At 38.2% G+C, this 13,754-nt stretch overlaps 1 protein-coding gene across 9 annotated transcripts in view; it reads right to left on the bottom strand.

Annotated features, from left to right (window-relative positions):
- The window catches only part of ZNF567 (zinc finger protein 567), a 67,156-nt gene that overhangs the window by 48,347 nt on the left and 5,055 nt on the right, over positions 1 to 13,754 (bottom strand). Inside the window, exon 1 of one of the 9 annotated variants that reach the window (XM_035023664.1) lies at positions 1,810 to 1,848. The exons of the other annotated variants lie outside the window; for them this stretch is intronic. The gene's annotated coding sequence lies outside the window, so the exon portion shown is untranslated. Of the gene's footprint in view, positions 1 to 1,809; positions 1,849 to 13,754 lie in introns of those variants that run through there. 9 annotated transcript variants of the gene reach the window in all.

Raw genomic sequence — 13,754 nt, 5'->3', positions numbered from 1 at the left:
TAAAATCTTAAAAAAAAAAAAAAAGGCCAATATCCCTGATGAACATGAATGCAAAAATTTTCAATAAGATACTAGCAAACCGAATCCAACAGTACATTAAAACAATTACTCACCATGATCAAGTGGGATTTATTCCTGGGCTGCAAGGGTAGTTCAATATTTGCAAATCAATCAACGTGACATGCTACATTATTAAGAGGATAAGAACCATACTAATCCTGTCAAGAGATGCAAAAAAAGCATTTGACAAAATACAGTATCGATTCTTGATAAAAACCCTCAACAAACTAGGGATAGATGGAAGATACCTCAACATCATAAAGGCCATATACAAAAGACCTACAGTTAATAGCATCCTTGATGGGGAAAAATGAAAGCCTTTCCTCTGTGGTCAGGAACAAGACAAGGGTGTCCACTCTCATCATTGTAATTTAACATAGTACCAGAAGTCTTAACCTCAGTAATCAGACAACAAAAAGAAATAAAAGGTATCCAAATTAGCAAGGAAGAAGTCAAACTTTCACTATTCACAACAATATGATACTCTATGTAGAAAACCTGAAAGACTCCACCAAAAAATTGCTAGAATATAGGAATTCAGCAAAGTTGCAGGATAAAAAATCAACATAAAGAAATCTGTTGCATTTTTATACACCAATACACCTTTGATCAAGGAATCAAATACCATTTACAGTTGCACCAAGAACCATAACTTTCCTAGGAATAAGCCTAACCAGAGTAAAATATCTGAACTCTGAAAACTATAGAACACTTATGAAAGAAATTGAAAATGACACAGAGAAATGGAAGAACAAATATTGTTAAAATGTCTATGCTAGGGCACCTGGGTGGCTCAGTTGGTTGGGCGACTGCCTTCGGCTCGGGTCATGATCCTGGAGTCCCTGGATCGAGTCCCGCATCGGGCTCCCTGCTCGGCTGGGAGTCTGCTTCTCCCTCTGCCCCTCCCCCCTCTCATGTGCTCTTTCTCATTCTCTCTCAAATAAATAAATAAATAAAATCTTAAAAAAAAAAAATGTCTATGCTACCCAAAGCAATCTACACATTTAATGCAATTCCTATAAAAATACCACCAGCATTTTTCAAATAGGTAGAACAAACAATCCTAAAATTTGTATGGAACCACAAAACACCCTGAATAGCCAAAGCAATCTTGAAAAAGAAAAAGCTGGAGGCATCACAATTCCAGATTTCAAGTTATATTACAAAGCTGTAGTCATCAAGACAGTCTGGTACTGGCACAAAGAGAGATGAATAGATCAATGGAACAGAATAGAGAACCCCGAAATGGACCCACACTATATGGTAACTAATCTTTGACAAAGCAGGAAAGATTAATGAAAAAAAGACAGTCTCTTCAACAAATGGTGTTAGGAAAACTGGACAGCAACATGTAAAAGAATGAAACTCGATCACTTTTATATACCATACACAAAAATAAATTCAAAATGGATTAAAGACCTAAATATGAGACAGGAAACCATCAAAATCCTAGTGGAGAAACAGGCAGAAACCTCTTCGACATCGGCCATAGCAACCTTACTAGACAAGTCTCTAGAGGCAAGGGAAACAAGAGCAAAAATGAACTATTGGGATTTCATCAAGGTAAAAAGCTGCACAGTGAAGGAAACAGTCAACAAAACTACAAGGTAGCCTATAGAATGGGACTTCTCCCATTTGCAAACGACGTATCTGATAAAGGGTTAGTATCCAAAAATCTATAAAGAACTTATCAAACTCAACACCCCAAAAATAAATAATCCAGTTAAGAAACAGGCAGAAGAGGGGCACCTGGGTGGCTCAGTCATTAAGCGTCTGCCTTCGGCTCAGGTCATGATCCCACGGTCCTGGGATTGAGCCCCACATCGGGCTCCCTGCTCCACGGGAAGCCTGCTTCTCTCTCTCCCACTCCCCCTGCTTGTGTTCCCTCTCTCGCTGTCTCTCTCTCTGTCAAATAAATAAATAAAATCTTAAAAAAAAAAAAAAAGAAATAGGCAGAAGATACGAAGAGACATTTTTCCAAAGAAGACATCCAGATGGCTAATAGACACATGAAAAGATGTTCAACATCACTCATCATCAGAGAAATACAAATCAAAACCACGATGAGATACCACCTCACACCTATCAGAATGGCTAAAATTAGCAACACATTAAACAACAGATGTTGGCAAGGATGCGGAGAAAGGGGAACCCTCCTACACAGTTGGTGGGAATGCAAACTGGTAGCAGCCACTCTGGAAAACAGTATGGAAGTTCCTCAAAAAGTTAAAAATAGAACTACCCTACAACCCAGCAATTTGCACTGCTAGGTATTTGCCCAAGGATACAAAAATACTGATTCAAAGGGGTACATGCACCCCGATATTTGTAGCAGCATTATCAACAATAGCCAAATTATGGAAAGAGCCCAAACGTGCGTCCATCAACTGATGAATGGGTAAAGAAGATGTGGTATGTGTATCTATATGGAATACTACTCAGCCATCAAAAAGAATAATATCTTGCCATTTGCAATGACATGGATGGAGCTAGAGTGTATTATGCTAAGTGAAATAAGTCAGTCAGAGAAAGATAAATACCGTATGATTTCACTCATGTGGAATTTAAGAAACAAAATAGATGAACATAGGGAAAGGGAAAAAAAAAAGAGGGAGGTGAACCATAAGAGTCTTAATGATAGAGAACAAATTGAGGGTTGCCAGAGGGGAAGTGGGTGGGAGATGGGCTAAATGGGTGATGGGTATTAAGGACGGCACATGTTGTGATGAGCACTGGTTATATGTAAGTGATGAGTCACTGAATTCTACTCCTGAAACCAGTATTACACTATATGTTAACTAATAAGAATTAGTTAAAGGGACACCTGGGTGGCTCAGATGGTTAAGCATCTACCTTCGGCTCAGGTCATGATCCCAGGGTCCTGGGATCGAGCCCCGCATTGGGCTCTGTGCTCAGCAGGGAGTCTGCTTCTCCCTCTCCCTCTGCCTGCCTGTCTGCCTACTTGTGATCTCTCTCTCTCTGTCAAATAAATAAATAAAATCTTAAAAAAAAAAAAAAGAATTAGTTAAAAACTTAAAACAAAACAAGTTAGGCATTTGGAAAACAAACAGCAAAATGGTAGCCCTATATCCATATACCTCTAACTGTATTAAATATAAATGGACTAAACACTCCAATAAAATGGCCAGGATTATTAGACTGCATGAAAAAGCAAGACTCATATAATTTTGTCTGTAAGAGAAATATTTTAAATACCATAGACACAAATACGCTGAAAATGGAAATGGATGGAAAATTATACACAACCACTAAACATGGGAAAGTTGAGGAGTGTTACTACTACAGACAAAGGGGGCATTTTATAATGATAAAAGAGAAAATACACCAGAATAACAATTACAAATGTATATGTACTTAAATAAGAAAAGTTTCAAAGTACACTAGGCAAATACTGACAAAAGTAACATGAGACTTAAAAAAGTCCAAAACCATGGTTGATGTTAATGTTTGTCAGTAAATGAAAGAACTAGACCAAAGGGGGGGAAATCTGGACAGATTCAGAATCTCTAAAGAATACTGACAACAACCTAACTCATTTCATATTTGTGGAGTACTACTTTATTTATTTATTTATATTTATTTATATTTTTAAAAGATTTTATTTGTCAGAGAGAGAGTGAGCACAAGCAGGGAGAGCAGCAGGCAGAGCAGGCAGAGGGAGAAGCAGACTCCCTGCTGAGCAAGGAGTCCAATGTGGGACTCGATCCCAGGACGCTGGGATCATGACCTGAGCAGAAGGCAGACGCTTAACCAACTGAGCCACCCAGGCGTCCCTTTTTTTTTTTTTAAAGATTTTATTTTATTATTTTTTAAAGGTTTTATTTATTTGAGAGAGAGGAGAGAGCGAGCATAAGTGGGGGGAGGGGCAGAGGGAGGGAGAAGCAGACTCCCTGCTGAGCGGGGAGCCCAATGTGGGGCTGGATCCCAGGATCCTGAGATCATGACCTGAGCTGAAGGCAGATGCTTAACCAACTGAGCCACCTAGACGACCCTTAAAGATTTTATTTTTAAGTAATCTCTAATCTCTGTACTAACCTGGGGTTCAAACTCACAACCCTGAGATCAAGAGTCACATGCTCCATTAACTAAGCCAGCCAGGTACCCCTTACAGTACTGCTTTTTTTTTTTTTTTTTTAAAGATTTTATTTATTCATCTGAGAATGAGAGAGAGAACATGAGAGGAGAGAGGGTCAGAAGCAGAAGCAGACTCCCCTCTGAGCAGGGAGCCCGATGCGGGACTCGATCCTGGGACTCCAGGATCATGACCTGAGCCGAAGGCAGTCACTTAACCAACTGAGCCACCCAGGTGCCCCTACAGTACCACTTTTTTTTTTTTCAAGATTTTATTTATTTATTTGACAGAGACAGAGATAGCGAGAGCAGGAACACAAGCCCTGGGAGTGGGAGAGGGAGAGCAGGCTTCCCGCCGAGGAGGGAACCCGATGTGGGACTCGATCCCAGGACCCTGGGATCATGACCTGAGCCGAAGGCAGATGCTTAACGACTGAGCCACCCAGGCGCCCCCTACAGTACCACTTTTAATAATCTCCCAACACATCTGTTTTTCTTTTTTAAAGATTTAATTTATTTATTTGAGAGAGAGAGCACATGTGTGAGCTTGCATATAGGGGTAGGGTCAAAGGGAGAGAATCCTCAAGCAGACTCCCCGCTGAGCACCAAGCCCAATGCAGGGCTCAGTCTCACAACCCATGAGATCATGACCTGAGCTGAAACCAAGAGCTGGACGATTAACCGACTGAGTCACCCAAGCACCCCTAAGTAGACTGTTTTATAGAGATTATTAAGTTGATTCTAAAATTTACTGGAAATGTACAACACCTAGCATGTCTGAGTAAGTTTGAAAAAGACAGTGTTGGAAGATTCACATTATCTGATTTTGTGACCTCATTGACTAATCAAGACTGTGTACACTGGTGAAAGGGTAAGTATACAAATCAATAAAACAGACTATGGAAACACTCCTATACATATATGGATAACTGTCAAGAGAGGCTCCAGGATAATTCAGTAGAGAAAGGATGTCTTTTCACAGACAACTCTGGAAAAACTGAATATCATTAAAAAAATTTAAAAAAGGAACCTCAACTCTTACGGCATACAAAAGAATTAAGCTGTAATAGATAATTCACTTAAAAAAAGAAAGTCTAAACTCATAATACTCATATAGTAAGCAAAAAAACAAAATATGCACAACCTGGAGTGTGCAAAGAGTTTTGGAATAGGACACAAAAAACACGCAACATAAAATTTGAAAACCTAATGAACTGGATTTTGTCAAAATTAAAAACTTCAGCTCTGAAAGAGACCTTTAAGAAAATAAAAAATCAAATCACAGACTGGGAAAAGATAATTCACAGTACTTTTATCTGACAAAAGACTTATGTCTAGAATATATAAAGAACTCATACAACACAAAAAGAAAACAACAAATGCATTAAAAATTGGAAAAAGCTCTGAACAAGTTCAGAAGATATCTAAATGTCAAGCAAAAAATGCTCAGCACTTATATCAGGGAAATGAAAACTAAAATAGTGAAATACCATTACACACTCTCTAGGATAATTAAAATTAAAAAGTGACCATACCAAGTGTTGGTGAGGATATGGAGCTACTCTAACTCTTATACATTGTTGGTGGGAATGTAGAATGGTACTACTCTCCATAAATCTGGCAGTTTCTTATAAAGTTAAGCATATATTTTTCATACAACCCACTGATTCCACACCTAGGCATTTACCCCAAAGAAATGAAAATACAGTTCACGCAAGCATCATCTGTAATAGTCAGAAAGTAGGGGAAAAAATGTCTTGGGGCACCTGGGTGGCTCAGTTGGTTAAGCATCTGCCTTCAGCTCAGGTCATGATTTCTGGGTCCAGAGATTGAGCCCCATGTCGGGCTCCCTGCTCAGTGGGGAGTCTGCTTCTCCCTCTCCTTCTGCTCCTTCCCCACATTCATGCATGCTCTCCCTCTCAAATAAATAAAATCTTTTTAAAAAAAGTCTATCAAAACATGAGTAGATAAACAAATTATAGTATATTTATATACTTGAGTACCACTTAGCAATACAAAGAATGTTCATGTACACAACATGAATAAACTTCAAAAACATTGAGTTACACAAACCAATCTCTCCAAAAGCACATATTCTATTATCCCATTTATGTGAAATTCTAGAAGAGGCAAAACTAGTTTATAGCAACAGAAGCAGATATATGATTACTGAAGGCCAGGAGTGGCAGTAGAGCTACTGGTTGTATGGGGGCAGAGAAGGGAACTTTTTGGGGTAACAGATAATTTTGTAATCTTGACTGTTGTGATTATATAGACCTATATTCTTTTCAAAGTTCATGAACTCTATACTTAAATGAGTGCTTTTATTATATATAAATTATACCTCAATGAAGTTGATTAAAAAATGAGAGTGGCTTTGGGGTTCTCCTTCAAGAATGGCAGAATATCTCTTAATTGACTGTTACTGTAGATAACAAGTATAAATTCCAGATTAAAAATATATATTTAAAAAACTATCTGAAGGCACTGCAAAGAGACCCAAACAGATAGAAACTGGAGGGGAAGGTTTACATTTGGAAGAACAGAAGAGCAAGGGGAGAATTGCCAATTTATACTACCTGTAGCCTGAGGGAAAGTACCAAGTAGAGACCGTGTGTGGCAAATAAAATTGAGGTGGAAACCCATGGTCTTACTAGCTTGAAGAACCAAAAGACAGAGTTTAGGGTAACAGCAGCAGCTGGAAGGGAAGCAGGGAAATCCCACAGAAATGAAAGCCAGAAGGGAGCCCCAAAGAGTTTGAATAAACTTTATTCATACCTTTGGCTAATACCCAAATTAGGCATGGGTGGGCCCAAAGCCAAGCACCCTGGTTAAACATAAAGGAAATAAAGCAGGGATTCAAGCTGCCACCAATCAGAGAGTCTGAGATTTGAGTTGAACCAAATTAACTGTCCAATAAGCAAATCAGTATTCCACACTACCATTTCCATAGACATTAACTGCTAGGAAATTCTCTTCTACCATAAACAGCTAAAAGACTATAAAGATATATTAAACATCTATTTTCAAGTACTGCAGAGCTGACAGGACAAAATGGTGATCCTGCAAGAAGGGAAACAAAGTAAGCTCTATAACTGCCCCAGCCTACCACCTAAAAACAGTTTCTAGGTCAGGAACCTGGAGAGGATACACAAACAGAGCCCAGCAGGCTCCCTGAGTTGCAGAAACAGAGATCAGAGTTTGGAGGGTCCAAGATAGCTAGAACTGCCAGGCAAAATAATCAGGAGTAGGGAGTAGCAGAGACACACACAACACACCCCAAGACCACTCCAGACATCTGCAGAGTGATTCCCTTGAATCTATGACTGAACACTGATCTGCAAATACATGGAAGTAAAACTCTGTGGAGCTGGGGAAGGAAAAAGAGGAAAGTAATACGGTGAACAATTCCCAGAGCTCAAATAGGCCTGAGAACAGTTTGTATTCCCACCAGCCAGAATAGAGAGAGCTGATAATATACAGGCTTTGAGCAGAGCAGGGGTTGTCAAGGTTTCTGTGTAAGGGCCAGACAGTAAATATTTTAGGCTTGTGGGCCATATGGTCTCTGTTACAACTACTCTGGTTGTAGTGCAAAAGCAATCACAGACAACATGTTAAAAAAAAAAAAAATTGAGTCTAGCTACATTCCAATATGATTTTATTCACAAAAACAGGCAGCAGGCTGGATTTGGCTATGAACTCTAAGTTGCTAACCTTAGTAATGGGGCTAAACTAGCCCTAGACCAAATGCTGCTCTACACTAACAAAAGCTTAAGCCTCAAAAGGGTCAAAATGATCTGAAGCAACTTACTCTTTAAAGGAACATAACAAAATACAGCCTTCAGCAATTTGAAAATTCAAGTAAAAAAATTCCAGGCATGCGAAGAAGCAGAAAAATAGGACCTATATTTAGAAGGAATAAAAAAACAAAACAAACCAAACCAGAAATAACAGGTGATGGATTTAGCAAATAAGGATGTTAAAGCAGATATTGGGAACATGATCCATAAGCTCAAGAATATAGAGGAAAAGATGAATATGATGAGAGAAAATGAAGATATAAAAAAGGATAAAAAAAAAACTTCTAGAGAAGAAAAGTAGATAATATGAAAAAATCAATGGATGGGAATAACAACAGACTAGACACTGAAGAAGTAAAGAGCAGTAAACTTGAAGAGAAAGCAACATAAGCTATCCAAATGCTTTGGCAACCGGCTGCTTTCCAGTAAAACTTTATTTACAAAACCAGGTGGCATGACTGATTTAGTCCTCAGGCAATAGTTTGCCAATCCTTGGCCTAGGACAACCACTAAAAAAATAAAACAAAGAAGTACTTGTAATATGTGAATAACAGAGGAAAAAATGGAATCATAAAAAAATTTCTCAATCCAAAAGAAAGTAAGAATAGAAAAAAAGGAACAGTAAAATAACAATTGGGGAAAAAAGGAAAAAATGGCAATATGGTGTATTTAAACCCAACTTACTAATAATTACATTAAATGAAAATGGACTAAAAACTGCAATAAAAAAGTAGAGAGTATCAGACTGGAGAAAAAAGTAAGAACAAACTACATAGTCCAAAAGAAGCTCCTTAAAGGGGTGCCTGGGTGGCTCAGTTGGTTAAGCATCCAACTCTTGGTTTCAGCTCAGGTCATGATCTCAGGGTCGAGAGATCGAGGCCCACATCAGGCTCTGCACTCAGCACTGACTCTGCTTGTCCCTCTCCCTCGGCTCCTTCCTCTGCTTCTCCCCCTGGTTGCGCGTGCATGCGCGCACACACACACTCTCTCTCTCAAATAAATAAATAAAATCTTAAAAAAAAAAAAGCTCACTATAAATATGAAAACATAGGAACGTTAAAGTAAAAAGGATGGAGGGGCACCTGGGTGGCTCAGTTGGTTGAGTGTTCAACTCTTGGTTTTGGCTCAGATCATGATCTGGAATTGAGCTCCCCATCAGACTCCATGCTCAGTGGAGAGTCTGCTTGAGGATTCTCTCCCTCTGCCCTTCTCCCTGCTCACACTCTCTCTCTTTCTAAAATAAGTAAATCTTTTTTTTTTTTAAAGGATGGAAAACATGTAACACTCTGTAACTACTAATCATAAGAAAGCCAAAATGGCTATAATATCAAACAACATAGATTTCAGAACAAAGAATATTATTAGGGATTAAATAAGGCATTTCATAATAATAGAGTGGGTCAATTCATGAGAGAATGTAACGATTCTAAATGTGAATGCCCCTAAAAACAGAACTTCAAAATACGTTAAGTAAAAACTGATAGAATAGAAAAGGAAAAATAGACAAAACCAAAATTATAACTGAAGATTTCAACTTTCCTCTCAGTCACTGCTATAACAAATAGACTGAAATCAATAAGGATACAGAAGTCTTCACCATCACAATCAACCAATTTGACCTGATTATTTAGAGAATATTTTACCTAATAACACCAGAATACTCTATACACGTGCACATGGAAAAGTCATCTACTTAAACTATATCTGTACCACAAAAAAAGTCTCCATAAATTTAAGATCTCCATAAATTTAAGATCAAATAGAAATATGTTCCCTGATTGAAAAGAATTAAAAGTAGAAATCAATAATAGAAAGCTATCTGGAAAATCCCCACAGGTTTTGGAAATTAAATACATTTCTTCTAAACCAATAGGTTGAAAAAGAACTCACGGGAAATTAGAAAATATTTTCAACTGAATCAAAATAAAAATATAACATGTCCAAATTTCTTGAAGACTACTTAAACAGTGCTTAGAGGGAAATTTATAGTATTAAATGCTTCTATTAGAAAAAAAGTAAGGTCTCATATCAATAATATAAGCTTCCATCTGCAAAACCAGAACATGATTTAATAAAGTACTGGAAAAAAAAAAAAAGGAAACAAAAAAGATAAGAAAAGAAGTAAAGAAAGAGGAAACAAAAACAATGGAGTAGGGGCGCCTGGGTGGCTCAGTCGTTAAGCGTCTGCCTTCGGCTCAGGTCCTGGTCCCAGGGTCCTGGGATCGAGCCCCGCATCAGGCTCCCTGCTCCGCGGGGAGCCTGCTTCTCCCTCTCCCATTCCCCCTGCTTGTGTTCCCTCTCTAGCTATGTTTCTCTCTGTCAAATAAATAAAACCTTTAAAAAAAAAAACAAAAAAAACCCCAAAAAACAATGGAGTAAACCAATGAAACCAAAAGCTGGTACTTTGAAACAATCAATGAAATTGATAAACCTCTAGCCAACTGACCTAGTAAAAGAATAAGACACAAATTACCAATAACATAAACGAAAGAGGGGCATTGCTACAGATTGCACAAACATCAAAAGGATAAAAAGTATATTTTAGACAACTCTGTCAATAAATTTGATAAATTCCTTGAAAGATACAAACTACAGAAGCTCACAGAAGGGAAAAAACCCAATAACCTGAATATTCCTAATTCTACTAAAGAAACTGAGCTGCTAGTTAAACACCTATCCACAAAATAATCTCCAGGTTAAGATGGCTTCACTGCTGAATTCTAACAAACATTTTACGAAGAAGTAATACCAGGGCGCCTGGGTGGCTCAGTTGGTTAAGCGTCTGCCTTTGGCTCAGGTCATGATCCCAGGGTCCTAGGATTGAGCCCCACATCGGGCTACCTGCTCAGCAGGAAGCCTGCTTCTCCCTCTTCCACTCCCCCTGCTTGTGTTCCCTCTCTCGCTGTGTCTCTGTCAAATAAATAAATAAAAATATAAAAAAAAAAAAAAGAAGTAATACCAATTTACACAAATTCTTTCAGAAAATAAGAGGAGAGAATACTTCCCAACTTATTTTATAAAAATTACCCTGATATTGGGGTGCCTGGGTGGCTCAGTTGGCTGAGCGGCTGACTCTTGATTTCGGCTCAGGTCATGATCTCAGGGTCATGAGACTGAGCCCAGCGTTCAGCTCAGTGGGGAGCAGCTTGAGAGTCTCTCTTTCCCTTGCCCTCTGCCCCTCCCCCCACTCACACGCATGCACACTTCTCTCTTTCTCAAATAAATAAATCTTAAAAAAAAAAATTACCCTGATACCAAAACTAAACAAAGGTATTACAAGAAAAATCAAACCAAATTCTTATGAACCATAAACAAAAGAACCCTTAACAACGTATTAGCAAATTCATTAAGCAGTATATAAAAAAAATATATCATTACAAAGTGGCATTTATCCTAGAGCTACTTAGTTGGCTAAACATATCAAAATCAATATAATTCACTGTGTTAATAGAAAAAAGAGAAAATTCGGGCGCCTGGGTGGCTCAGTTGGTTAAGTGATTGCCTTCGGCTCAGGTCATGATCCTGGAGTCCAGGGATCGAGTCCCGCATCGGGCTCCCTGCTCAGCAGGGAGTCTGCTTCTCCCTCTGACCTTCTTCCTTCTCATGCTCTCTGTCTTTCATTCTCTCTCTCTCAAATAAATAAATAAAATCTTTAAAAAAAAAAAGAAAAAAGAAAAAAGAGAAAATTCATATAATGGGGAATAACCAATAGATTCAGAAAAACTTTTGAAAAAATTCAATACCTTCTCATTATAAAAACTATCAGCAAACTAGAACTTTTTTACATGATAAATCTATGCAAAACCTGTAGCTAATATCATACTTAATAGTAAAACACTGAATCCCTTTCCCCTAAGTCAGGAATAAGGTAAAAATGTCTGTTCTCACCACTTTTAATCAATACTGTACTGAAGGTTCTAGACAATGTAGTAAATAAATAGATTGAAAAGCAAGATGGTATGGTGAGCGCTGTGAATTGTGTAAGACTGATGAATCACAGACCTGTACCTCTGAGACAAATAATACATTATATGTTAAAAAAAAAAAAAGAAGAAGATAGGAGGAAGCAAAAAATGAAGGGGGGGAAATCAGGGCGGGAGATGAACCATGAGAGACTATGGACTCTGAGAAACAAACGGAGGGCTCTAGAGGGGAGGGGGGTGGGGGGATGGGTTAGCCTGGTGATGGGTATTAAAGAGGGCACGTATTGAATGGAGCACTGGGTGTTATACGCAAACAATGAATCACGGAACACTATATCAAAAACTAATGATGTAATGTATGGTGATTAACATAACATAATAAAATAAAATTAAAAAAAGAAAAGCAAGATGGAAAACAGTCATTATTCACATATGACATGACTGTCTATGTAGAAAATCCTAAATAATATACAAAAAATTACTAGAATAAGTGACTAAAAAGATTGTAGGTCAATATACAAAAACCAATTGCATTTTCATATATTAGCAGTAAACACTGAGAATTTGACATAAAAATGAATAGCATTTACATAAAAAAAGTACTCAGGGATCAATATATCAAAACATATACAAGAAGGTAAACTGAAAACAACAAAGCATAACTGAGAGAATTTAACGATCTAAATAAAAAGAGATGTACATGAATTGGAAAATCGTATTATTGGGGCGCCTGATGGCTCAGTTGGTTAAGTGACTGCCTTTGGCTCAGGTCATGATCCTGGAGTCCCTGGATCGAGTCCCGCATCGGGGTCCCTGCTTGGCGGGGAGTCTGCTTCTCCCTCTGACCCTCCGCCCCCCATGGGTTCTCTCTCTCTCTTTCTCAAATAAATAAAATCTTTAAAAAAAAAAAAAAAAGAAAATCGTATTATTATTAATGATGACTATTCTTGAATTTAAACTGTTAATAAGCATTTTAACATCTTCCACCCTAACAGGCTGTCTTTACACATTCTTCTAATGTGCTTTAGGTCTGATGCTATAAAAAGTATAAGAGAACAGTTATTTTTTTTTTTCTTATAGATTTTATTTATTTATATGACAGAGAGACAGCGAGAGAGGAAACACAAGCAGGGGGAGTGGGAGAGGGAGAAGCAGGCTTCCCGCCGAGCAGGGAGCCCGATGCGGGGCTCAATCCCAGGACCCTGGGATCATGACCTGAGCCAAAGGCAGATGCTTAACGACTGAGCCACCCAGGCGCCCCAAAAGAACAGTTATTGATTAATGTTTTAAGTTTCTGTTTGGGATGATGACAACCTTCTGGAAATACATAATGGTGCTGGTTACACAATACTGAATGTACTTAATGGGACTAAACTAAAAACTTAAAAATGGCTAAAATGGTGAAATTTTATATTATATTATGTATATTTTACCACACCCACACCCACAGATACACACACAGTTAAACAGAAAAGCACAGAAACACAAAGATCCAAATGTGAGCACTGGGGTGAGCACTTGGAGGACTAGAAAAGGAGCAAAGGTGTTAAATGGGAAAACAAGTGACCACGGGATGAAGAGGCACTCAAAATAAAGATATCAGTGGGGATGAAGGAACTGTGTTATAAGGAATAATATTTACCACTAAATTATGCAGTGGAAGAGAGACATTTATTTAACTCAAGCTAGCTGTATTAGTAGGTGGGTATGGGACTGGGGCCAAAAGCAGACTGAAAACAAAACAAGAAAGAATAGGATGGGCAGGAGATAATGAGATAAATCTTGGCCATATGCCTGAAGTATCTGTGGAACATGCAGGTGGTGATATTTAGTTGGAGATTGGATATGGTTCTGACAGAGTTTCAGGTTTAAAATTATG

The sequence above is a fragment of the Mirounga leonina genome, unplaced genomic scaffold (genome assembly GCF_011800145.1).
Source record: "Mirounga leonina isolate KUSES-001 unplaced genomic scaffold, KU_Mleo_1.0 Mir_177, whole genome shotgun sequence".
Lineage (NCBI taxonomy): Eukaryota > Metazoa > Chordata > Mammalia > Carnivora > Phocidae > Mirounga > Mirounga leonina.
This window is presented reverse-complemented; position numbering and strand designations above follow the sequence as displayed.